The 25,607-nt window shown below is 52.0% G+C and overlaps 1 pseudogene; it reads right to left on the bottom strand.

Moving 5' to 3' along the window:
• Positions 1-111: 111 nt before the first annotated feature.
• On the bottom strand, positions 112-25,401 carry LOC114680872 (annotated as a pseudogene).
• Positions 25,402-25,607: the final 206 nt, after the last annotated feature.

Genomic DNA, 25,607 nt, shown 5'->3' with positions numbered 1-25,607 from the left:
TACCCTTGTGGCCCAGAGTCCTCAGGTTGGGGAAGGTGCTAGCTGGCTCCCGGCGCCCAGGTTGTAGTGTGCCCGGCCCCAAGGGGGCCGGTTTGAGGTTTTGGCTGCTCCTTTGGAAACGGAAAAGAAAGGGAAACGGGAAGAGGACACAGAGGAGAAACAGGAGGGACAGGTGGTACAAGAGGGGATCTGGAATGCTTGTATGTTAGGGCGCCTCTACAGCTGCTGTCTGTGCCTGTGGGGCCTGGGGCTCCTCAGGCGGAGGGTCTGCTTTGGAGAAGTTCATCTCCAGAATGTGCCGCTGTAAATGCCGCACCCACTCTTCCTGGATGGAAAGTGGGCCCTGGAATTCCACTTCACAGAACCTGCATAGGAAAACAGAAAGCAAATGGCCAATGCTTAAAGAAAGGCAGAAGTGTGATTCAGTGCAAGTGCTTAGGCATATCTACCACTACTAAGTGTAGAAATGTCAAGACCAGGACTCAAGGGAAGTGTCTCCTAATGGACAGTCACCTCTTCTATTGTGGAATAATGGCAGGGTCTGCTGGCATGAAGTCTTTAATTTTAAGGAAGCAGAGGATTCTCCAAGTGCTTCTGCACCTGATGTGTATGCTCTGAGATGGTGGTGAGTAGAGAGAAGCAAAACTGTCTCTCACAAGATCTGTCGTCCTTCTCTCCCTTATGGTAGCCTTAAGCTAGGCCTCCAATGAACATAGGCCTAGAGCTTGAGCTCTGTGGCTCCAGAGAGTTGGGTTGAAATTCTACTTTTTTTTCTCCTTTTGTTTCTTTGGGAGACATGGTTTCTAAGTTTATAGCTCATGGTCCCAGAAATTATGTAATCCAGCTGGACTTATACTGGTGACAATCTTCTGGTCTCAGCTTCCCAAGTGCTAGGTTGATAGGCCTGAATCATCATGCTCAGTTTGGATGCTACTTTTGACTTGGCCTGTATTATATAGCCTGAGTTGAATTACCTCAGGTCTCAAAAGTCCCTATTTGCTGGTGTCTGATTGTGTGTGTGTTCATAACTAAGTGTCAGCAAGGTTCTCAGTGCTTTGCTATTAAATTCAGTCCTTACAACTCTATCAAATAGGTCTGTATGAAATGTTTTATTTAAAGAAAGGATTTTTAGCCGGGCGTTGGTGGCGCACGCCTTTAATCCAGCACTCGGGAGGCAGAGCCAGGCGGATCTCTGTGAGTTCGAGGCCAGCCTGGGCTACCAAGTGAGCTCCAGGAAAGGCGCAAAGCTACACAGAGAACCCTGTCTCGAAAAACCAAAAAAAAAAAAAAAAAAGAAAGGATTTTATCTTGTAGCCCTAGCTGGCCAGGACCTCTTACATAGACCAGGCGGCCTTGAACTCACAGATATGCCTGCCTCTGCTTCCTGTGCTAGAATTAAAGGTGTGCACCACGACACTAGGTTAGACTCTTTTTAAAGGTGGAAAATGGAGGCAGGGAGCAAATAAGCTCTTGCCTGAGGTCACCAAGCCGTGGAGTGATTTAGGACTGAAACCCAAGTCTGGCTGGCTACAAAGCTCAGGGTATCAGGGTGATATTCTGAAGTTCCACTGTCAGTGAGAAGAAGCCCTTAACCTGGGTCCTGCCATACCCCAAACAGCCCATGGGACCCACACTCCCAACCTGCCCAGAGACAGCAACATTTCCAGGCTTTAAATAGCCAAGGCCCAGCTAGGTCTTAGCATACCTGCACTTGAGGGTATAGATGTTGCCCACAAACTTGACCAGTGATGTTTGGGGGGGGCGAGGCACCAGGGAGGGGACTGGCCGGACCCGGGGTGGGGGCTGCCGCACTTCTTCCAGCTTCTGTTGCAGGTCATTGGCTCCTCACCACTCCTAGCTGCAGAGGCATCTGGGGGCGGGCTTGTCTGCGTTCAAATTCTAAATCAGAGAGGGATAGGTGATGAAGAGGAGGGCTAGGGCCCTGCAGACACCCCTGCTTTCTGTGAGCACAAGGGGTGGAGGCTGTTGGGACTCAAGACTGGCCACCATATGCACAGGTAGAATGGCATACTGGTAAGGGAGAGGATTAAGCAACTAAGATGCAGTGGTCAAGTGAGCCCTAGAAGGTGCCTACTGCCTCCCACCCTCCTCACCAGCACTCACTATTGATATTCTGCCGCTGGTGCTCCTCTGACTTCACGGTCCAGGTGGGCTGGTTGCCAGAGGCCGTTCACCACTGTCGGCTGCCCTGCCAGCCTCAGGCCCCGGCTCCCCCCAGCACTTCGGCCAAACCAGGGACAGGCCCCAGGTGCCAGCCCCAAGGGTGGCCGCTTGTCACTGTCACGACCGTGGCCGGCGCTGCGGAACTTCTTGGTAAAGGGGCGGCCACCCTGGATGTAGCTTCGGTAGGCGCCCACTTTCTGGGGCCGGTGTTTGATCCACTCACTCAGCGTCTCGATGGGGAGCCGTTGACACACCACTCTGTCACCGAACTGCCGAAGGTGCGCCCTCGCATGGCTGGCTAGGGCTTTGCGGTTTTCAAAGTAAAGGCCACAGAGCTCACAGCAGGCCTCGGTGGCTACAGACAGAGGAGGTTGCTGTTCTAAGAGTGCAGGCATACCCAGGAGCTAAACCCACCTCCCACAGGGACCTTGCCTCAGGGGCCCTGCTTGCCTGACAAATGCCATCCCAGACCCTACCACCCACTGCTTACAGGAGTGGGAGGTCTTCTCATGCAGAGTCTTTGCCTTGAAGGGCAGTTCAGTCTGGATGTAGGTCTTGGCCTTGACCTCTGCTGGGAGGAAGCGGTCCTCCTGGGGCCGTTGGTTGCCACTGGGCCAGGTAGCTGGTAGCTGAGGGCTTGGCCCTGTGATGGGTGACAGGCTGAGCTCCCGGGGAACCTGGGTTGGCCCAGCTCCTGGTTTTCCAGGCCGGCTAGCCAGGGGTGACAGAGGCAGTGGGGAATGCATAGCCCCAGGAGCTGCTGTGGGGGAGCCATCCTCAGCCAGGGCAGGAGCCAGGTCTCCAGCTGGAGGCTCTTTCTTGATGAGGCACAGCTTGGACTTCTTCTTCAGGATCTCCCGAAGTGTGTCGATGGGCGAGCCATTGACAGACCACTCAGTCACACCCATCTGCCGCAGTGGGAGCGCGCATGGCTGGACAGGCCTTTGCGGTTCTCGAAGAACTCACCACAGAACTCGCAACGGATGTCACGCACTGGCTCTGCCTGGATGCTGCAAGGGGTCCAGGGTAGGGGGAAGAGAAGGAAGCAGTGGCTATGGGCAGGAAGCTCCAAGCTCAAAGCCCAAGGCAATTCTGGATGTCCCTATCCATGTGCCCCTCCCTCCAGACTCCACTGAACTGGGACTTCACCTGGGCCTCCGGACTCCACTGAACTTGACTTCACCTGGGCCTCCAGACTCCACTGAACTGACTTCACCTGGGCCTCCAGACTCCACTGAACTGGACTTCACCTGGGCCTCCAGACTCCACTGAACTGCGACTTCACCTGGGCCTCCGGAGGCCACACTGACACTCAGAGTCCACTGAACTGCTACTTCACCTGGGCCCTCAGAGTCCACTGAACTGCTACTTTCACTGGGCCCTCAGAGTCCACTGAACTGCTACTTCATCTGGGCCTCCGGAGGCCCTTCATACATCAGCCCCTTCTATTTGTCTTATGACCTCAAATTCTAGCTGGCTTCACAGGTCTCCCTGAGTGAGGCTGGGTAAGCTACTTCCTCTCTCTGAGCCTGTTTCCTTCTCTGCAAGATGGAGATGAAAACCTCATCTCCCAATGTTGCTGGGAGGGTCTAAAATCAGAAGGGTTCAGAGCATGTGGCAGGGAGCTGGCGTATGAGCTCTAAGATGGAGCTCAGCCACACTTGCCTGCTTATATAGCAGACCATCAACCCAAGAATGAAATAGTGTGACGGAGTGCCAGGGAAGCAAGCAACAGTAACATGATAGCAATTACAACATACAGGGAGATTTTTGCAACCAGGCACCATACTAAATGCTTTATCACACTTAATTCTCAAGAAAACTGTACAGACACAAGGCAGGGGATTATACGGATTTCCATCTTCCAAATGAGGAAACTTGCCCAACTCACTTTCTACTACATTATGATGAAACAGACATCTTGACTCAAATTTGGCTCCAAATGTCAAGTACTGGATTACCAGAAACGTTAGGCCATCCCTCTACTCCTGCCAGTGGCAGACATTACTAAATGGATCCTTGCAGCTATTCTCCCTAGGAATTTGGTTGGAGGCCACTACCAATTGGCTATATAGGACATTAGATATAATTACATGATTCTGCCTCTTCTGCACGAATAACAGAAACAAGTGGCAGCTTGGGTACAGGAGTCTAAGCAGCAAGTCCTGTGTTCTCTGGACTTACGTATCTTCCATTTCAGTCCTGGGATCTATGGATACTCCTACGGGGTATAGGGAGGAAATCCAGCCAAACGGTCTACCTGCCCTGACATAGGGTCACACTTACACAGGTTCAAGGGTGCCATATCTTCTCGAGGCGGGCCCAGGGACCCTCAGATGGGTGTGGCTCCCCATGAAGGGTCCCTGGCAGCATCTCCGCTTGATTTCCACTCTCATTTGTTCAGGCTTCAGTTTCTTGGGCAGGGAGGGAGTAGCAAGGCCTGAGAACATCTTCCGGGCCGTGGGAGGAGGAGAAGCAGTTGTTGAGTGGCCCAGGGGACTGCCTGGTGGCGGTGGCAACTTCTTGGCCAGGGGTGAGATGTGAAGATCCGAGGGACTGCGGGCTTCTAGCGAGCTGCCAGGACCTCCGCTACCCACCACCTTGGCTAGGGCTTTTGGCTAGGCCCTGGTGGGTGGAGGTGTCCACCTGGCCTGGACTGGGTCCGTCTCTTCAAGATCTCCCGCAGTGTGTCAATGGGTGAGCCATTCACATACCACTCAGTCACACCCATCTGCCGCAGGTGGGAGCGCGCATGGCTGGACAGGCCTTTCGGTTCTCAAGAACTCACCACAGAACTCACAGCGGATGTCTCTTGTTGGCTCTGGGCCTGAAGCTGCAGCAGGAAGGAAAAGGGGCAGTTAGAATTGGGAGCATCGTCAGGATAGTTACCTGCAGGAGTATCCTGTCCAGCTAGGCATGGGCAGCCATGTGTCCATAGGCTAGGGGTAGTAGTGGAAGGCAGGTGCAAGTGAGGGAGCTGATGGGTGGGGTCAGACACTGGGCAGAGGCAAGGGAGGGGAGGGGAGGCTCTAAGAACTAACAGGACCTCTGTCCTAGCAGAGGGCAGTACCAACACTCCACAGCTTTGTGGGTCCCAACAAGGACAGGGCAGGAGACAGGACGCAGCCAGCCTAGGTGCCACACATGCTGTCCAGACCCAGGGCACCTTCCACACCAAAAGGTAGGACCTTCCCCTTGGCCTTCATTCTCAGGCAGGGTCATGGTGACAGAGGTCAAGACCAAGAGAGAAGTACCAGCAGCCCACTGCCAACAAAATCTCTGGGTTGAGCAGGCCCCACTGCCAAGGGCCCCTGTCTACTCCCTACGACAACAGGGAGGGAGTAGGGAGGGGGCCATGACCCCCAGGGAGGGGCTCCAGGGCCCACAGGGAGGAAGGGCGGCTGAAGCGAGAACCTACAGAGGTTGAGAGGAGATGGCTCCACATCAGAGGCCCAGAAAATGCCGGCGGCCGAGAGGTCCTGCTTCCCCCAGGGGATGGCCATACCCGAGGCCTTCAGCTTGGCCTTCTTGGCCGGCGGTGGGGAAGGGAGCAAGGAGAGGGCCGTGGAGGCAGAAGGAGGCCGCCCCAGCTGGGCCAGGGCTCCCCGCCCGGGTGGGAGGCGGATCTGGATGCCGTCCCTCCTGATGAGCCCGTGGAGCACGTCTATGGGGGATCCCTTGGCATCCGGGTCGCTGACGCCCAGGTGGCGCAGGTGGGCACGGGCGTGGCTGGACAGGCCCTTGCGGGTCTCAAACCAGGCACCGCACAGCTGGCAGTCCAGCTCTCTGCCCCGTCACTATCTAAAGCTGCGGAGACAAAACACAGGGGGGGTTCACGGCCGCCACCTTGGTCGGCCCTAGGGGATGAAGCAGGAGGGTCTGGTGTGATTTTCAGCTGCCCAGGTGGTTAGGGGTCCAAGTTTCATGCTGCAGACAGGTTTTTGTTTGTTTTTTAGAGGTTTCAGGTAGCAGGGGCAGCCTGTTCCCTGCCTAGCTCATTGGCATCAAGTGAAGGTAGGGAGCTTAAGGATGTAGTTCTGTGACAAATCCTGATGCCCCAGGGCCTCTTCCTTGGGACTTCTGCTAGGGGAACTATGGGAGAAGACAGAAGGTGAAGAGCAGGGGGCACCACCAGACTCAAGCCTACCCCTAAAACCACAGCAGATTCAGTGCAAGGGGCTGCCAGAAAACATAGGTATCGTCAGGCTCTAAAACCTGCCAACCTATGGGAAAACACGATGGACACCTCAAAACCTGACTGCTGAACTTGGAGGGTTTCTTCCCAAACACACTTGCCAAGTGTAAGACAGCCATAGTGGAGGGTCTCTACCTTTGTGCACAAACAGGGAGAAGCCTTGTCATAGATGGCCAAGAGACATGAAAAAAGGGACAATGTAAGGACTTCCCGTCTGGTAGACTACTCATCTACTTGTATGATTCAAAATATCCCAGACTCCCACTAGTCCAGGTCCACAGGCACCCTGGTTCCCTTCACCACCCCACCATCAGTCCAGAGAAGGGCAAAGTGGCAAGCAGGAACCCTAGCAGGCTCAGACCTGTAGCAGGCCTCCAGGGAAGATCAGCAGAATGGGGGGAAAATGATCATCTTAGGACAGCCCAATAGGAGACAATAATGAATGCCTCAATCAGTACTGACCTGGATGACCAGAAACTGGGAGCTGCAGGCCTCAGTTCCTACCCTGGTCCTCATCTGAGGATCATGTAACACCCAGCAACCCCCCTCAGCTCCCAGTACCACACACTCACTGAGATTCAGAGGCCCCTCATCCTCAGACTGGGCCATTGTGCCTTTGGGAGGTCGGCCGGGGACTCAGGGATACTGGGGGCTCTTGTCTTCAGGATTCTTGGGTGTAGGAGATCCTGCCAGAGTGAAGTGGGGCCTTCTTGAGGAGTGGAGAGCTGGGATGGGTGGGCCAGGCCCTTGGCTGAGAAGCTTGGAGGTGACTTGATGGCTTTGTTAAAGCAGGGGGCATCCCATAGGTTTGGCCAGGGCGAGCAGGCCAGGCCTGGAGGCCCCAGCAATCAACTCCTTTGGTGAGTTGGACTTCTTGGTCAGGTTAGGGGGCAGCCCAAGGGGAGCATCAGGCAGGCCCTTCTGCTTCAACCAGCTCATAGAGAAAGGTCGATGGGAGCACCACTGCTTTCTGACTCTGCAACCCCCAGCTGCCGCAGATGTGAACGTGCGTGGCTGGACAGGCCCTTTCGTGTTTCAAAGCAGGCACCGCAGACCTCACAGGTGGTCAGGCTCTGGCTGGAGGTGAGATGGGGGCCAGGATGAAAGGCTATGAGGCCTTGCAGGTATACTAACCCATTCTCTTCTCCTTATCCAGGTTCAAAGTAAGTAAGTGTTCTGCTTCTGACAAACCCCTTTAATCCTGACAAACAGTTCTAATTTGGTGGGGGTTAGTATTTCTGGTTTGGAAGTAAGGAAACTGAGGCTCAGAGAAGGCAAGGGTTGTGTTCAAGGGCATATGGCAGAAGGCTGCATCCTCTGTGGTGCAGGCAGTGGGGATGCGATGTCTTTCAAACCTGCGACATACCAGGATGCCCTGGCAGCACTCTTACACAAATGCGTGTACACATACACTTACATCATACTATGGCGCTAAGACGTAACCTACTCTCTGTAACTCGATGCATGCTTCAAATGCTAAGTCAGAGGTCCTAGCCATGGCCCCTGCCCACTCCCCATCTGCTTCTTGACCTCCCTGCCCAACTTCAATGATACAAAGGTGAGGTTGGTTTTGCTCCTCTTAACATACTAGGAACTAGTAAGATGCTTATCATCACTCTCAACAACCTTGTAGTCTACAGGAAAAACAAATATGTATTATGTGAAAGTTCAGAACTAACAAGGTTGGTTAGTGACCTGGGTTTGAGTGTGATCTCTTGCCCACCTTGCCCACTGCTTCCCTGGATGCCCCCTTCTTCGCCCAGTAAGGTAGTAGCCAAGGACCACACATGTGGCCAATGCTATAGAAAGTCAACGTAGAAGACAGCTGGGTCTCTATCTCCTTGGTGCCTTATAGTGCTGGAAGGAAGGTGAGTGCCAATCTGGGAACCATGTTAAACGACCAGGCCAGAGACTGCTTCTGTGAGCATGAACTATCCCGGCCAGCACACATGCCTTGTCACTTGGGCCACTCACCCTTGAGGTCTGGCAGCTCCTGTTTGCTGCCATGAGGAACCTCTGCAGCCACTTTGCTGCTCAGCCGACTGGCCACCTGTTCCAGGGTCCCAGAGACAGGCAGGGTCTTCTTTGGGAGTAAAGGAGACCCCAAGTCCATGGCCACCATTGTGTTTTCCTCAGAACAAAAGGCCTGTGGGGTGGAGGAGACAGGCTCAGCCCAATCAATAGGCTGTCCACCCCAAGAAGAGAACCGAAAGAATAGTACTTCTTCCTCATCTTGGCATCTGCTCTCACGTCTGGAAGCCACTCATTCCATGAGAGCTGAGGCTGTACCATAAATCCCACAGCAGCACAATGCAGAGACACTGAGACTGTCCAATGACAAGAAAGACAAATAGCAGTTTCAGTCCAGCAGGTTCACTGGCCTGAGAACACATTGCAAGTTTGAGCTGAGACTCCTGAGGACATCTTAGAGAAAATGCCTCTCTGGGTAGAACTTATAAGGGGGTGAAGTGGGAACAGTCAAAAGAGACAAAGATCAGAGTCGGAGACCAGAGAGGCAAGGCAGAAAAGGCAGGAAGCTGAGGACAGGGAGGAGAAATCTCCACCAGACAAGGAGCTAGAGCTTCAAATACAAATAGCAAGTCCCAGCAGTAATCTATTCATCATCAGCTGAACTGTAAATGGGACAAGGTAAGAACTGGACCCTGGACCAACTCCGGGACAGCAAGAATGGGAATGACACAAGTTTGCACGAAGTTTCTTAAGCTTCCATCCAGCGAGGCGCCTCTCGGGTAAGAGGTATGTAGGGAGAAGGAATCAAGGTAGTTTTCTTAATCTAAGTTTTCATTAAAAAGGTAAGGATGGGGAAACTGGGAGGCGATGCAGTCGAATTCTGAACAAGAGCTGAGGATGAAGACTGTGTGTCAGATGGGCTTCGGAGACGACCGTAGAATGCAATAGGGCAGGGGGTTAGGAAGGTCGCTCCCTGCTCAATCACAGAGGCAAGAAGATAGGTCAGGAGGCTACCGAGATCATGACACCGAGGACTTTGTCAAAGTCTCCAGGTAGAAGTGGGCGCGTCTGTCAGATGGGGCAGGGCCAAAAGTGGCTTTCCACACTGAGGGGATCGGAACCGTGACAACTGGGAGCTTCTGAGTCTCCAAGAGAGGCCGGGGACTTCTGTCAGAGCCGGCGAGAGTCCTGAGGAGCGGCGGCAGAGTGCTTCCGAAGCCTGGACCCTCCGGGAGGCTGAGGGAGGCCCGGGGCCGAGCGCCTGAGGTGGGGGGGCCACGGAGACCGGACGGCGGGTGTTGCGGGAGCGGCGGCACACGCGGGAGGGACGCCGACTCTCCCCTCCCGGAACCCTCCCCTCCGCCAACTCTTACCCGGCGCGGGCGCGGGCACGGCCCGGGTCCCGGCTCCGGCTCGGCCTTGGGCCCGTCCCGCGACGGCGGCGGTGGCAGCGGCGGAGGCGGCGGCGCCGGGAGAACCACCGGGCCTGGACTCGGGGGACCTGGCGAGGGCGCCCCGTGGTCGCGCGCTCCCGGGCGCCCCCCGCGCGCGGCCCGCCGCCGCCTTGCTCTCCGCTTTTGTCACTCGGCACTGGGCGGTGGAGGCGGCCATCTTGGCTCCGGCGCACGCGGGGCGGCCGCCCAGGCGAAAGCAGCGGAGCGCCGTGCGCCGCGACCGCCGAGCGTGCTCTGCTCCGCCCCTCCGGGCGCACCCAGGGCAACCTGATGAGCGTCGAGCGCCTCGAGCGAAATGCTCTAGGCGCCGAGGAACCGGCTCGCAAGCTCTTGGGAGCTGCCTGGAGCGCTAGGGCTCAAGTACGCAGGCCAAGCTTCCAGCCGCCTCCAGCAGCTGCTCTAGACCCGGATCCGCACATCCCTACGGCTAGCAGGGGAACCCTTCAGCCAATATTAACATTCAGAATTAGAACCCTGACAGCAGTGCTAACACATGCCTTGAGACCCTGTCTCATTCTTTTGTCTTATTCAAGGCTAACTTTCTAGAAAAATCCTGAAAGACACTAGATCTTTGACCACGATGATCCTCCCATCCCACGTCACCCTGGTATCTATCTAGCTGATCTCAGATAGTGCTGTCCTGCAATCCAAGAAACTCGGTCCCTCTTCACCAACGATTCTAGCACCCTACACTCCTCCCGCCCGACTTCAAACTGGAGCGTCCAGCTGTTCCTTGACAGATGGGTGGGGCAGAATCTGACTGCTGCCCGCCCCCAACCTGATACCCTCCCCTTCTGGCTCACTTGGCAAAAGGGGAAGAGCCTACTAAAAGAACTGCCACGCAGGGCCACTGCCCCAACCTGGCTCTGATTTGGGACACCATTACTTTGCAAAGTTTTTAGGATCGTTTCAGCCACTTCTTAACATCCCCTATCTCCATGTGTTCCCTGAACAGGCCATAACTCTCTCCTCCCTCTAGACAGCCAAAGCAAAGCTGTCTACTTCCTCACACCCAGGGTTTTGGGCCAGCTTCCTTTGGGGAGTGACACACTGATTTTTTGGTGGAAATATTTTGGTCATAAGTGAATTTGACTGTTAAGTACTTGGTCTGATCCTTGGGAGTGTCTGGCCCAGAAGCCAAATAAATGTGAGCATGATATACAGGCCTGTGCTGGGCTAACACAGGAAAAGGGGTCAGAGCTGGACTTGTCATAGATTACTTTCTACAGATCCAGACATCCTTAAAGCTGGCTCTACCTTCCAGCTACTCCAGAGACATTATGAACCAAATCAGGTGGAAAAGCTGAATCCCTGGCGAGCAATCTTTTACCAAAGGCAAGAAGCCCCAGGTGTCACATACCTCTGAGGTATGTCTGTGCTCAGTTCCTTTCTTGTTCAAGGAAGAGATGAACTTTTGACATTCCCTCCCCATCCTTTACAATTCTCAAGAGCCTTTACTTGGCTTACAGATGGGATGGATCCAGCCAAGTCCAAAATACACATTTAGGCAGGAGCCTGGAAGCTGGAGGTAGAGGAACCATAGAAGAAAGCCCAGTCCCAGTAACTGCATTAATTCTGCCAGTTTAGAGTGTTTCATTCCTCAGAGCCAAGGAGTTTGAAATTTCATTCAACTACATCTCACACCTGAGTTCTCTGACCCTCATTTTTGTTTCTTGAGACAGGAGCTCTTCATGTAGCCTTGGCTGGCCTTGAACTCACAGAGATCCATCTGCCTCTGTCTCTGGAGTGCTGGAATTAAAGGTATGCACCACCATGCTCAGCTGAGTTCTCTGCCTTTAAAAAGGTCCCAGAAAGTCAACTTTTACAAGATCAGGTCCTTCACTTTTCCTCTAGTTCTTTTGTGTCCATTCTGCAATCTAACACCAAATATTGATTCTAGATTTCAAGACACTACCAAACAAGATGCTCAGAGTCCAGATCTGCCTATGTATGCCTGGAACAAAGCAAATAATCCATAGGTTCTTTCTAAGATGACGACCAAACAATCCTAAGGCTAGGAGCATAGCTTAGTGGTGAGAACATCTGTCTCACATGCATGAGCCCAGGGTTCTATGTCCAGCACATCAAAGCAAAAGAAGATAATCCTTTGACCTACCAGCTTGTTTTTTTTTTGGGGGGGGCAAATCTGAGATGACAGGGGTTGAAATCTTAGTACATGCAATTGCTTGAGTATGAGAGGGGTTTTGTCAGAGTTGCTGGAAAGAACTGGTTGAATCTAGTTGAATCTAAGAGACCAGATTCTACTCTTTTTTTGTAGTGAGTACCTGGAACCAAACTAAGGGTTTTGCCCATGCTAAGCATGTACTCTACCACTGAGCAACATCCCCAGCTGGAATCTAGATTCTAGATCTGTACCATCCACTACAGTAAGCTCACCAGTGGCTCAGTACTAGCCATATTTTAAGTGCTCAATAGCCACATGTAGCCAGTAGTGATTTTCCAGGCCAGCACAAATCGTTAAAGACTATTTCTGGCATCTCACAAAGTTCTAGTGGATATAGTGTTCAACATAGGAGTTTTTTTTTTTCCAGAACAAAGAATTTGCTCTCCAACCACCTGGATTGTAAAGCTTAGCTCTCTCTTGCTATATAATTTAGGGCGGTAAATTAAGTTCTCTGTGCCTCAGATGCCTCCTCTGTAAAATGGATATGATGAAAACACCCACCTTAATAGGATTGTTGAAAGGAGTTCAATGGCTTTGTGCTTATAAAGTGCCATTGCTTCTAGAAAGAACTCACTGAGAAATTGGATTTAGAAAGGGCCATGAACCAGCCCTTGAATAAAACAGAAATTACCCCTATATGGCAAGATACTAATGAGATAATTTGTTAATATGCTTTTTAAAAAAGTCTGACTGTGTATCCTGGCTCAGTCGTGGAATTTGCCATGCAGCCCAGGCTGGCCCCGATCCTCTTGCCTAAGCCTGAGGGCTAAAATTACAGGCAGATAAAATGCTTCCAGGAAAGCAGAGCGAATACCCTCCAACTCACCCATCCATCCCTCTGTACCTCTGGGGAAGGGTAGGGACTCCAGTCTGGCCTGTTCCCTCCCCTTACCATCTCCGTAGATTGGCCCAGGGTCCTCAGCCCAGGTGGATGGGAAGGGCACGGTGAGAGGGAAGCGTGGCCGTCGTGAAGTCAGGAAGCTTCCAGGTGGCCCACCAGGCTCACGGCCCAGGGGACTCGGGGGCAACTCAGCTGCCGAGGTGGCCAGCAGCTCCTGCAGGATGTTGATGGTGAGATGGTAAGCTCCCAGTTGGTGATGCCAAAGTCACGAAGGTGGGCCCGGGCATGACTGGAAAGGCCAGCCCGAGTATCAAAACCAGCCCCACAGAAGTCACATCGCATCAGGCTAAAGGTGCCAGGGTCGAAGTTAGCCACTGCAGAAAAAAGACACAGATTTCCTGGGCTGGGGTAGTGGTGAAGGGAGCCACTCTCCATCCCCACCTCTACCCCTTTCCCAGGATTTCTCCCCCTCTACAGATCATCCTGGAATGCCTGCCTTCCCTTCTGTTGTCGATGCTTCTGCCCGGCCTGAAACTTTCAGCTCATGCATCCTCCCCAAACCAGACCCTCCAGGAAGTCTGATTTCTCAGACCCCCTGCTTGCACATCAGGCAGCATTAGGGACATCTTCCTAGAAGAGGCTTCTCTGGGTTTGCAATATGAGAGTACAGGATAGATACCTTTTCCATGTCTACTTTTGCTTGGCATTGCTCCAGTATTATACATTAAATGTAGGCTGTACAAAGAAATAGACAAGTAGAGGATGGGATGCCCATGTATGGGAGCCTCTCTGAGCCCTCAAGGTAGAGTTAGGGTTTCTTCTCTCAGATTCTAAGCCCTGGTCACTTGATGTCATAACTTCCTAGCTTCTTAGCTGTCTACCACTTACCCAACACTCTAGCAAAGTCTCTCCTCTCTCCTGTGTTTGTGTGGTGTGGGTGTGTGTGTGTGTTGTTGTGTACTTCATTCACTCAAACACCACACTAGCACTTCCTCAAGTGGGCTGTGAACTACCCGTATCAGAAACTACCAGTTGTTCTCCCTAGAGGCAGCCCTCTGGAATCAGAACCTCTTTCCTGGAAATCTTCACAATGCACAAGGACCCCTATGTTCTGAAACCCGACAAGAGTCCTTTTACTTGCTTGGGCCACCAGTTCTAAGAAAGCAGAACTGTTGTCTAGCTCACTGATGGCCTCACGTTCCAGAACAGAGATGACCCAGTTCATTTATTGCATGAAAGGATCAATGGGATTATCTGCCTGGGGCTGACTGCTGTGCCAAACTCCTTCCTCCAGCTGCCATTGTGACCAGGGCATCCCTGAACATCCACCAACATTTGGTGTGACATTGCCATGGCTCCCAGGTCTCTCAAGAAGGGGAGACCCCAATTCTCCCCTTCAGGATGCTAAAGTAGATCAGAGTGAGGTGAGTAAGTTTAGAACTCTGCTGTCCAGCTCTGTGCCTCCCAGGCATGGAGAGAGGGAGGTGGTTCCCAAAGCAAAGGCCGATGCCTAACCTTTTTCTTTTTCTTCTGGAAGGAAAACTGCGTTCAATGCCTTCACCTCCTCTGCAGAGATGAAATGCCGAATTGTAGCTGACACCCACACGGTTCAGGTGCCTCGGACATGATTGGCCAGCCCGATGCCATTGTGGAAACGATCAGTGACAGTAGGGGCATTTCCGTTCCTCATGCTTTAGAGCCATGGCCGTGTCCCCTTCTAGGAGTGTGTCCAGACCCAGTGATCACCCAAAGGTGTATCTAGGAGCAGGAAGTCAAGGGTGGGTGCTTCCCAGCCCCAGTTCCTCAGGGGGCAGCTTTGGGGATGCCCGGCTGGCTGCAGCCATGACTTGTGGCTGAGCTTCGCACACAGAACAATGGGCACCATTCCTTGGAGCTGCCTGCTGCTGATCCTGTGAGCCTCGACTGGCCTGCAGGGCATCTTGAAAAGTCTGCTTCATCTCTAGGGCTGGCTGAGGGATGAGGCTAGGGATGGCTGGGGTGAAAGCCCTATATCAGAAGTGAAATCCATTTCAGAAGTTAGCACTACATCTCATCTTCTCCTCCTCCTCCTCACTCCAAGGGTGACTCTTGTCTTCCCGTCTCTGCAGATGACAGTGCTTTTGTTTCTATTGAGCTGTATGGAATAGGAAGCAGAAGCCATAGGGGAAGGAAAGGCCAGCTTTCCGAGAGCCGCTCGCCTGAGTTAACAGTGGGAAATTCTCACACCTCGCTGCTGATGTCTAGGCGAAGGGCTAGGCCCTGGTCATATCCGCAGGGTTCTCCTGCCACAAAGAGGCCAAAGAGGCTCAGATTTGCCAAAATAGTCCATGGTAGCAGTATCAGGAAGTGGAGTATGTATCCTGGCTAGTCCCTGGCTGGCTAGTGAGGTTTGACTCAAGGTCTCGCCATCCTCCTCCCAGTGGGCATGGCATGTACGAGCCTTGTGTGCTCCCTGAGCAGACTCTTGCTGGGTGCTGTGAAGTCACAGTAGATGCAGGTACTGAGGTCTGAGGAGTCTCCATAGGAGGGACAGACGAGGGTGCTAACATCTATGACTGGGCTGCCACTCCTGAAAGGTTCCTTGGCCTGCTGGCTGGGCAGTATCTCACGCACATGCAGCTGGCATGTTGCACGAAGGCTTTAGAGGAATTGGTGCCAAAGACACACTTGGGGACTGCAGCGCGCTCACGCCCTCGTCACCTGGAAACTGCTTCAGTTTTTGGATTTCTCAATAATCTTCTCCCGGGAAGCCTGGTGTAGTTGCCAGTGCTGCTCCAGGGCAGCAGGCTCTGTGAAGGCCCAGCCACATTCGCTACAGCCAGTGGAGCCAGGTCAGCTGGGCTCCTGGCCTGGTGCTCGGCGGTGCTGGCTCATGTGTTCTAGGAGTGCTCCTTGTGCTTGAAGTAGATGCTGCACTCAATGCATGGGAACACAGCTGCTGCTCTCCTCCTCCTCCTCCTCCTGGCTGTCCACCCCATCAGCTACTTCCTGCAACAGTTCACACAGGTATGGCTCCGTCTGGACTGGGACAGTAGGGGCTGCAGTCGCTCCACAGATGCCTCAGAGTTCACTGTCAGGTCTGTGTGGCCACTTCTGAGGCTGAGTGTGGAGCCCCACTCAGAAGGCTGGCCAGTCCGCAAAGTCCTCTAGTCCTCTCTGGTACCCACAACCTCCATGTCCAGTGTCTTGGGAGTCATCCACTGCACAATTACCCTCCTGAAGGAAGGGACAGTCGGTGGCTGGGCAGGAGGTCCAGTGTAACCCTGCATCCTTCAGAGGCCCTGCTCATCTGCATCTTGGAGCCAGTCAAACTTGTGGTCTTGGAGGGTATTTCTCTAGAACTTCAGTTTCACCCTGGTGGTGCAAGAACTTTCTAGAGCCTTGAGCTTGGCATGGGTTTCATAGTTCTCACAATAACTGAGTCCTCGAACCTCTGCTCAGACAGGATGCCCTCCCTGGCCTCCTGGACCATGAGGTGCTCCAAGACCCCTGAACATCAAGGGATGCAGGAAGGGCCCAGAAGATGGGTGGTGGGAGCCCGGCTGAAAGTCAGGCTGTCTCCATCCCAGTAGCTGCAAGGAAGTGCCAATGGGATAGGTTAGCGCGAGCTCAGCTCCCTCCCTAGGGCAGTAAGTGATGGGAGTCGTCTAGCTGGCTGGAGCAGTTCCTTGAAATCCAGCTTAAGGGTGACTGTGGAGAGGCTGGGAGTAATAGGGTAGAGTGCGAAAGTCCACGTGGACCTTTCCAGAGGTATGCATCAAAGCCAGGTTCAACTCTTAGGGTGCGCCTGTCCATTCAGCCAGCCCTGTTGCAATCATGGGGAATAGTGCAGAGACACAGGTTGGGGATAGAGTCTCAAGACAGCATCCCCAATCTGTGGTACAGTCAACTCTCACCTTTCCCAGAGAGGTCCAAGCTCTGACCTGGGTCACAGCTTCTTCTGTCTTGGTCCTCCCAAACTGTGGCGATTTAGTCACATCTCTCCCCCAAATTTGTGAAGGTCAACTTGTGGCAGGACAGCTCAAAGGATGAACTCCTCCCCTTGAGGGCAGAGCAGAGTGACTAATGGTTCAGTGACCCTACCTTCCTGGGTGGGAGATAGGTAGGGCTGGAGGTCAGAGTAGATGAGGAAAGTGTCCTCTGGCCTCAGTTTCCAATCCTAAAAATGGAGATGATTCAAGAGTCAGGAATCTTGTCTCCTTATACAATATCTAAGGAACTTTCGACAGTTGTCACCAAATGCAAAACGATCACACAAGGCAGGTGCTCATTTAAAAGCTGCCAACCTTTCCCATGGGATTATGACCCTACACAAGATATAGTGTAAAGTAGTTAACTCAAGTGCTTAGGAATCAGGGAACACTTTACTTCACTGATGCCTGGTAAGCTGGACTGATAGAACTCTTTTCAGGGGACACAATGTCTCACTATGTAGTCTAGAACTCATTATGTAGACTAGATTGGCCTCAAACTCACAGAGATCTGCCTGCCTCTGCCTCCCAAGTGCTGGGATTAAAGGTGTAGTCACCAACACCAGGTCGGAACTTTTTTTTTTTCCCCAGAGCTGAGGACTGAACCCAGGCTTGTGCTGCTAGGCAAGCGCTCTACCACTGAGCTAAATCCCACCCCGGACTTTTAATCTAAGCATTCTGATTGTTTCTCTCTTTGTCCCCAGTGCTGGGAATTAAACCTAGGGCCTGGTTCACGGCAGACAACACTCTGCCGTAGAAACTACATTCCTAGGTCCTTTCCCTTTTTTTTTTTTTTTTTTTTTTTTTTTTTTTTTTTTTTTTTACAATTTGAGACAGAGCTTGTTAAATATGCTAGAACTCACTTGTAGTTCAGTAGGTTTTGAACTCAAGATCTCTTCCCTCAACCTCTGGAGTAGCTGCAGATTATAGATCTGTACTACCAGGATGGGCTAGCTTATTTATTTATTTCAGACAGGGTCCCATTAGTACCCCGGCTGGTATTGGACGCAAGACTGTTTAAACTCCCAGGTTCTGGAGAATAGTATGTGCCATTGTGCCCACATAACATATACAAATACATACACACACATATACATACATATATACATATGTGTGTGCATATATATATATATACATGTTTCTTCTTCAGACAGGTCTCAGTGGTCCACTCTGCTGAATTCACTCTGTAGCAGAGGAGATCTGAACTGATTCTCTTGCATCCGCCTCCTGAGTGCTGGGGTTACTGATGTGTGGCTCCCTTCATTTTAAGAGCCTGCCTTCACAAGGTGGGTGGGGAGACTGATGGCACCCATGGATCAGTGAGGAAACAGGTCGTACAGACAGGCATGTGGAGGCCACGGGGCCTCTCTCTAAGCCCCATGGGTGTCCGTGCGTTATGAAAAGGCCATCCTCTCAGTGCAGTAGCAAAGAGCAGAACGCAACAGTTATTACTCAGTTCTGGACTGCTGTGGATCTCGAGGTTACAGGAGTCATACGTTAGACCCACCAGACTCTGATAAAGAGTGGCAAGGCTGGGGCTGTGACTCGGGGCAGATGGCAAGCACCGTGCATTGACCTTATGTGACTTCCCTCCTTGGAGTTTAGTCACCAGCACACAAACAAACAAACAAACAAACAAAGAATCAGAGTAGTGGCTGTTGGTTGATTCCTGTTCTCTACCGAAGTTTCTTGAGTTCCAAGGTAAATTTGTGAAAACATTTTGTGCAGCTAACTTTCCATTTTGCAGATGAGGAAACTGAGGCTCAGAGAGGCACAGCATCAATCTAAGCATCACTTAACAGAGAGACTGGATTCCAAGGTCTAACCTACAGACTTGTCCTTCTCTGGCCTGGCTCCTGGCAGGGTAATGAGAGTTGACCTTCTGTGTTGCTATCAGACCTCCCTCCTGCCCAGTGCACACCCAGGGCTGTCTATGGGGCGCCACCTCCTCCTGCCTGGCCTCTTGATTCCTCTTGTCCCTTTTCGTTCCCAGAGGGCTTCATGGAGCCTAGACACACCTGCTCGTCCCCCTACCCTACCTGAGTCAGGGCCAGCGTGGCACTCACCAGCTGCTGATCCGATGGGTGGCGAGTGGACAGGGGAGGGCTTCGCTGAGCCAGGATGGGCTGCCCATCTGCAACAGAGAGGGAGACCCTGAGGGCCTGGGTCCCCCTGGCCAGGGCCGGGTTCCCCTGGCAGGGCCTCCATACTTCAGCTCCAAGAGCCTGTGGGGCATCTCAGAAGGCCCTATAGGCCCCAAACCATATCCTCAGAGGCTTTGACTCCGTATCCGTACCTGAAAGGAGTTCTCTGAAGGAATCCCCTAGGTCTCTGAGGACCCCAGGGACTTGCTGGCCTTCCAGCTTCCCACATTCAGCAACCAGGGTAGTGTTTGTTTGTTTTTAAGTCATACCCTGGGAAAACTCATATGCTTCTCATTTAGCTACAGGAAGAAGCTAGAGTCCTACTGCCACCATGGCATACACTTGAGGTCTGGGTCTTTATTGTTCTCCAACTTCATTTGCCTTTCCTGGACTCTTGCTGCTGTGCCTGATTGCATTCTCCCCCAACTCCCACCCTATGAAGGTTTGAGTCCTAACTCTCTCTGGCCTCACCACCTCGTGTGTGGGTGTGTGTGTGTGTGTGTGTGTGTGTGTGTGTTGTGTGTAAGTGTTAAGACAGGTCTCTCTATGTAGCCCTGGCTGTCCTGGAACTCACTCTATAGACCAGACTGTCCTCTACTCACTGAGATCCTCCTGCTCTGTCTCCTGAGTGCTGGGATTAAAGGCGTGCTCCACTATGTCCAGCAGCCTCAGGACTTCTGCACTTGGTACTTCTTGGACTACTTACTCAAATGAGATGTTATGGTTATCTCTTTTAACCTAACATTCATTTTGTGCTACTAAGTTAGATTATGTGTTGGTTTGGTTTTTATTTATTTTATTTTTATTTTTTTGTGGTACATGGTCTCACATAGTTCAGGCTGACCTTCATTCAATATGTAGCTGAGGAGACCTTGAACTCCGATCTGCCTCTACCTTCTAAGTGCTGTAACTATAGGTGTGTATTCCTATGCCTAGTCTTAGTTTTGCTTTTGAGACAAGGTCTTTCTTTGGACCAGTTAACCTCAAAACTTACAATCCTCTTGCCTCTGCCTTCTGAGTGCTGGGATAACAGGCATGAGTCACCACATGTGTCTTTGTTTTGTTTTTGAGACAAATCTTGCTATGAAGCTCCAGTTAGTCTAGAACTCATGATTATAGCCAAGCTAGCCTCATGTCCGTCCATCCTCCTGTCTCTGCCTTCTGAGTACTGTGATACGGCCTGTGCACCATGCTGCATCTGCTTCATTTATTTTTCAGCTCTCCCAGGTATTGCCAGGTTCCCTCTGTGGGTAGCTGCATGTCTGGTCCCCTGTAAGCATTTAAGCCCCTGAAAACTGGGACATTTGCAGCCTTGTTCATGGCAGCATTCCAGCACCTGGCATGCAAGTACTAAACAAACACATGCCAGATCATGAGTGGGAACCTGGCCACCCTGAGCCACGTGTGGCCTATGCCTGCCTTCTGGACCCTTTTCCAGGCCTAAATCTAGAATGGAATCCCTTCTTGGGAATGCCCACCACCCACAACAACACAGATAGAGCCAACTCTCCATTATCCGCCTGTAGAGCCAATGCCTGGAACCACCACAGAATCCTGGCCTGCGCTTCTACCCGCCACGCTTGCCTGACATGGCAAGCATGCCAAGCAGGGAGGAAGCCAATTGCCTGGGCCAAGGTTAACACGCTGGGGAACTTGTGCCTGGCCAGGGCCTGACAGATGCAATTGCTGGATCCACCTCAATTTGAGGATGGTCCAGAAAGGGCGAGGCTGGCACAGATTCTTCCAATCCCCCACCATCCAATTTTCCCTGGGAATTGAAAGCTGACTACTGGGGATAAAAGAATGAAATGAGGGGTGGTCAGGAAGGTGTGGTCTGTCTGCTGAGCCTGACAAAAGGGCTGTAACAATGGCATGGCCTCTCAAATGTGGGGCAGGGGCACAAAAATTTGCATATCAAGAGCAGAGTGGCTTTAGTCTTGACACTTGGACAGGGTCCTTCTCTGGCTGAGGCAGTCTGCACCACTGTGGGATGATCAACAATGTCCTTGGCCTCTCCCTGCCCACAAGACACTAATACCACCTATTCTGCAATCATGTCATCTGAAAATGTCTCCAACATTCCTAAAGTGTCCCCCGTGGGACCTGAGTGTCCCCATTTGAGAACCATGGAGATAGACCCACAGGGAGCAGGATATTCTTGGATTTAAGGGCTGAAGTTTTATGATGGGTTGCTAGAGAGGAAAGTGGGGCTAGGAAAACAACCATAAGAAACAGGGTCTCTTCTGGACATGTCACAGATAGAGCTAATCAGGAGAGGGTGACCGATTAGTGGTTAACCAGCCCCAGCACAGTCTAGCGATGTGGGTCTGAGGGTCCCAGGTGTCCTGTTTCTGAAATTCTGAGTGTCCCAGATTTGACGGCTATGCGCAATGGCTGTTTCTAAGAATTCCATGAGCCAGGGGGGCACAGTGGCCTCTTTGTGTGAGCAGCTCCAACGAGGCTCCTATTTTAGTGGCAGCAACTTTGAGGAAGGAGACCAAGCAGACCTATATCTGAGACACTTGAGGGTGAGGCTTTGCCAGACACCTCCACAATGAAGGGGATCCAGAAGTCCCTGTGGTCATATGAGGCACCTGGGGTGCAACTCTGAGTCAGTGGCAGTGCAGAATCCCTTACTGCTCCTGCCACGTGGGGTCCCCCGAGACAGCTTACAAATGGAGGAAAGGGTGTCCACGAGCCACTTAAACTCTAAGTCAGGCGTCCTGCGGCTTGCGGGCAGCCAAGAATCTATGCTTTGACGTCAACAGCTCAAGTGCAAGGCCAAGCAGCACCACCAGAAGTTACCTTCCAGGCTCCAAGCCTCGGTTTCCTCCTCAGTACCATGCAAACAGCCATGAACCCAGCTTCAAGGGGCCACTGGTGAGGGCAATGAGATCACAGGAAGAATTCCATCCAGAGAAACAGCGATGGGGAAGGAGGAGGTGGGTGTTCTGTGGTGTCAAGGTTGGCTTGATGATGTCCTGGGGTGGAAGCTGGAGGCTAGACTTGTAGCCTCAGGCTTGTTTTCTCCGTGCTCTGATTCATTCCCTCCATGAATCCAGAAATGACACATTCTTTGTTCCAGGACTCCTGTCCCACCAAACAATGGCAGGCATGCACCAGACTCTTCAGTGATCTGAGTGGAACATGGAAGTCCCACAAGACTTTGCTGCCCCTGCGAAGCCCACCTCAGCAGTATATGGGACTGCAATGGGGCTCTGGGCAGGGTCCGGACTGAGAGCCATAATGGACGACAGAGCAGGAAGTGGGCATATCCTTGTCCAGGCAGAGAAGTTTGGGGGTGCCATTCTTGGGAGTCCTTGAGGGCTCTGAGGGCTTCATGGGGATGAGGGAGTGCCCAGGGTTCAGGATGGAATAGCAGCCTCAGAGGCTGTTCCTATTTATAGACATCACAAGACTCCTAGAGGACAAGCGTCTAGTCTACGAAGGTGGGGCGCGGGGGTCAAGCAGGCTGAGAGGGCAGTGGGAGAGACATCCAGGCCTTCTCTAACTCCCATGTTATGATCCTGCTTCAATGCAGCCACCCCCCACCTATGCTCCCATTTGCTCAGGGAACCCATGGGTTTTGGTTCTTCTTGGTGGCCTCTTTCTCCTCCTACCTAGGCTGTGAAATAGGTACACACACGAATCCCTGGTTGCTCTCCAGTCAGAGTATGGGGTGGTGAAGATACATACTTACCTACCTACTTACCTACTTACCTACCTACCTACTTACCTACCTACCTTCCCCATCTCTCCAGCCTGGGTCATATGCCACATGGAGAATAAATGCCCAGTCCCTTGGAAGCTATAGATTTCTTAAATTCCCACAGAGTCAAGCCCCAGCCCTGCTCAGGCTAGCTGTGTGACCTGGGATAAAGTCCTGCTACTCCCTGAGTCCCGAGGAGGAGACAGCGCAGGGATAACCCTCTGCCTCAGGATTTGTTACCCACCATCCCCCTGTTGCCTCACACCGGCAGGTGCCAGCAGTCCTCCAAACCCTTACAAGTCAGGGCTCTCTGTCTGGATAACTTCCGCCTCTCCCTCAGGTTGCTTCTTCCTCATTCTGCTTCTTGGTTTGTGTTTATCTTCCCTGCCCCAGATAAAGGGGTCCATGACACAGGGATGGCCGTGCCTAGTCCCCTTCTCTACGTGACTCTATGAAGGTAGGTTCATAAATCCCTGAGCATCGCAAGAAGTACTGTTGGGCAGACCAAGGAGCTTTCAAAAGTACAGATGGGGGCTACGGATAAAGGGATCTGGGAACGGGGGCTGAGTGGAAGGACAACAAAACAAAGAAAGAAAACGGAAAGGAGAAAAAAGAAGAAAAATTACTCAAAAACTAAAGAAGAAGCAGCATGGTGGCACACAACTGTAAAAGCCAGCACTCGGGAGGCAGAAGCAGGCAGATTTCTCAGTTCAAGGCCAGCCTGGTCTACAGAGTGAGTTCAGGACAGCCAGGGGTACAGAGAAAGCCTGTCTCAAGAAACAAAAACAAATCTAAAAAAAAAAACCAAAAAAACAAAAAAAGGAACTGGAGAGACGCTCTCAATGGTTAAGAGCACTGCTTGCTTTTCCAGAGGACTCGCATCCACATTGGCAACTTACAACTGCCTGTAACCCCAATCCCAAGGATCTCACTCCTCTTCTGGCCTCTGAAGGCACTGCATGCAGGAGATGCACAGACATACACGTAGACACAAAGCATACATACATATAAATAATAATAATGGAAAAAACCAAAAACTTAAAAAGAGGAGGCCCAGTGGCTCAGAACTGTCTGTAACTCCAGCTCCAGGTAGCTAATGCCCTGGCCTCTGCAGGCACCAGCAATCACGTGCACATATCCACATGCATACTTCATACCATTAAAAATATATATATAAAAAAAATAAGATGAGATTGAAAATGTTGATTAGTGGTACAGTGCTTGCTTAACAAGGAGACTGCACAAAACAAACACAAGGAGAAAAGAAAGAAACTGGATGAAAGAGAAGTTATTTAAAAATTAAAGAAGGGCTGGATGGAGCTAGGTGAACAGTGTTTGCAGAGTGCGCAGGGCCTAGGTTGCAATCTCCAGTTCTACAAAAAATAAAAATAAAAATAAAGGAGGAGGAGGAGGGGTTGTGAGGCCACATTACTGCCTGACCCTGTGACTCTGTGACTCTGGGATGCTGACTTCATCCTTCGGTCTTGGATTCCCCATTTCTAGTGTGAGATAATGAACACCTGAGCTATCTCTACAAAGGTCACACAAAGAATTCGGCATATAGGAACCACCAAAGAGGTGCTTGAAGTTCTTGGGAGCCAGTGTTTTTTTGGGGACAACCAGGGAGATGAAGGGAGAAGTATTCCCCAGTCACATCAGATTCTCGTTAGGTCCTTAGGCATGCCAGGCTCCTTCCCTCCACAGGCCTTTGCACCAAGTGCTCCCACCACCCTGTAGGCATTTCCCACCATTCATTTCCTGCTCTACCTCAAATAGCACTTCCTCAGAGGCTTTTTCCCAGGTCCCCCAGGCATGATCCTGGACTCTGTTTAATATCTGCATAGCCTCCGTCTTCACCTCCCCTATGACATTTGTTCAATGGTTTGTTGTCCATCTCCCTTCTAGAATGCCAACCCCTAGAGGACAGGAATCTTGCTCTTTGTCATGATTATTTTCCCCAGCACCCAGAACAGAAACTGGCACACAGCAGGTGCTCAGTATTTAATGAATGAACAACAATGTGTGAGGTTAGGGAACAGCGTGAGAGCTACCCTTGTACTGGGTAGACCAAGGCAGAAAGGGGTGACAGGCATCTCTAACGCCTAGTCTCTACCTTACCACTAGAGGGCACAAGCTGTTTTGGCCCATGGCTCAGGAGCTACACCCCATTCAAGACTGCAAGAAGGAGCTGAGTGAGATAGACTGATGGGAATGGGTCGCCTCCGAGGAGCAAGAGGCTTGTGCAGAGCTCGGGATGCTGGTATGGGTATTTGGATGCAGCTGTTGAATATCTAGCTCAGAGGAGGGAGCAGGCCATCCAAGTATGAATCCTAGCTCCTCAGGGAACTGTGATATGGTCACGGGCTCACAGAGGCATCTGTTTTCCTAAGGGCAAAATAAAAATCTAAGCAGAGCACCACGAGAAGGCTCTGGACATGAAGCAGAACTCGAATCCAACTCAGCCCTTTCTGAACTGGGTTACCTGCTTTCTCTGAGCCTTGGGGACTAAGTGGGGGATGCTTCCTTAGGGCCACAGAGCCCTCTTACCAGAAATGCCACTCCGGCCATCCAGAATGTCTCGTGGTCTTCCTTCGTGATTGGTAGGTAATGAGTAGATCGAAAATGTCACTTCCCCTCAGCAGCTTCAGCACCACCCTCGTGTCCTCTCTTGGAGCTGGGCCAGGCAGTCTCTCTGGGCTCGGAGGATGATCTGGGGCAGCAAGGCCACCTGCCAGTAACCCCTCCATGGTGCTAGCTGCGGATCTTCACTGAGTACCTGCAGATTCAGCAGGACATTGTGGGCCTGGGACAAAGAAAGGAGACCTTAGGAGAGGCAAGAAAGGAATTCTGTCTCACGCTCCCCTCTCTCAACACACACAGTCCTCACCTTCGAGGCCTATTGCCTCAGTTTACTTCTCATTTGAAGTGAGGGAGTGTTGAGGCCCATTCACAT

This window comes from Peromyscus leucopus, unplaced genomic scaffold (assembly GCF_004664715.2).
Source record: "Peromyscus leucopus breed LL Stock unplaced genomic scaffold, UCI_PerLeu_2.1 scaffold_875, whole genome shotgun sequence".
Classification (NCBI taxonomy): Eukaryota; Metazoa; Chordata; class Mammalia; order Rodentia; family Cricetidae; genus Peromyscus; species Peromyscus leucopus.
This window is presented reverse-complemented; position numbering and strand designations above follow the sequence as displayed.